Source organism: Cupressus sempervirens, chromosome 2 (genome assembly GCF_028749045.1).
Source record: "Cupressus sempervirens isolate cs-2001-9-10 chromosome 2, ASM2874904v1, whole genome shotgun sequence".
NCBI lineage: Eukaryota > Viridiplantae > Streptophyta > Pinopsida > Cupressales > Cupressaceae > Cupressus > Cupressus sempervirens.
The window spans coordinates 567,369,143-567,370,368 of NC_143119.1; positions in this window are offsets into that span (position 1 = coordinate 567,369,143).

The window sequence follows — 1,226 nt, forward strand, 5'->3', positions numbered from 1 at the left end:
TAATGGCGAGCCCTTGTCTCTAGGCATGAGGTGGGTGCTTGGCGCTCTAGCAAAATTTTTTGCGTGCCTATCGCGGCTACAAGGGGAGAGGTGCTTGCCGCGAGCCTCTCCCGTGCCCCCCTCATTGATTCAACGCCGCTGTCAGGGCGGATGGAAATGTCGGATTTTGAAACGGTGGATGCCGACGTTGAATCAATTAGAGGGGCATGAAGCCCACCCTCGAGGGTGCTATTTTCCTGGACTCTCCTTTAGATCATGTATTCTTGTCACTCAGCTGGCGCAATTTCGGAAAAAGGTTTGGCAGCGGTTGCCAGCCCCTCACCGCATCTACTTGGTGATTTTAAAACTCGATCTAAAATGGGAGCCCTCGTCTTGCACCTCCGTCCGGTGTTGCTCGGGTATTGCACAAATTTTTGCCATCGACGCGAATCCCCCAACGAATGCCTACACGCTTGGACCCTCTCTTAGATCACCTTCTTCGATCACTCGACCGACGCAATTATGGAAGAGACTTGGCAGCGGTTGCCATTCTACACCACGTCCGTTCTGCGATTTCGAAGTTGATCTAATGGCGAGCCCTTGTCTATAGCCATGAGGTGGGTACTTGGCGCTCTAGCAAAATTTTTTGCGAGCCTATCGCGGCTACAATGGGAGAGGTGGTTGCCGCGAGCCTCTCCCGTGCCCAGCTCATTGATTCAACGCCGCTGTCACGACGGATGGATATGTCGGATTTTGAAACGGTGGACGCCGACGTTGAATCAATTAGAAGGGCATGAAGGCCACCTTCGAGGGTGCTATTCCTAGACTCTCCTTTAGATCATGTTTTCTTGTCACTCAGCTGGCGCAATTTCGGAAAAAGGTTTGGCAGCGGTTGCCAGCCCTCGCCGCGTCTTCTTTTTGATTTTAAAACTCGATCTAAAACGGGAGCCCTCGTCTAGCACCTCCGTCCGGTGTTGCGCGGGTATTGCACAAATTTTTGCCATCGACGCGATTACCCCAACGAATGCCCTACGCTGGGACCCTCTCTTAGATCATCTTTTTTGATCACTCGACCGACGCAATTACGGAAGAGACTTGGCAGCGGTTGCCATTCTACAGCGCGTCTGTTCTGCGATTTCGAAGTTGATCTAATGGCGAGCCCTTGTCTCTAGGCATGAGGTGGGTGCTTGGCGCTCTAGCAAAATCTTTTTGCGTGCCTATCGCGGCTACAATGGGAGAGGTGGTTG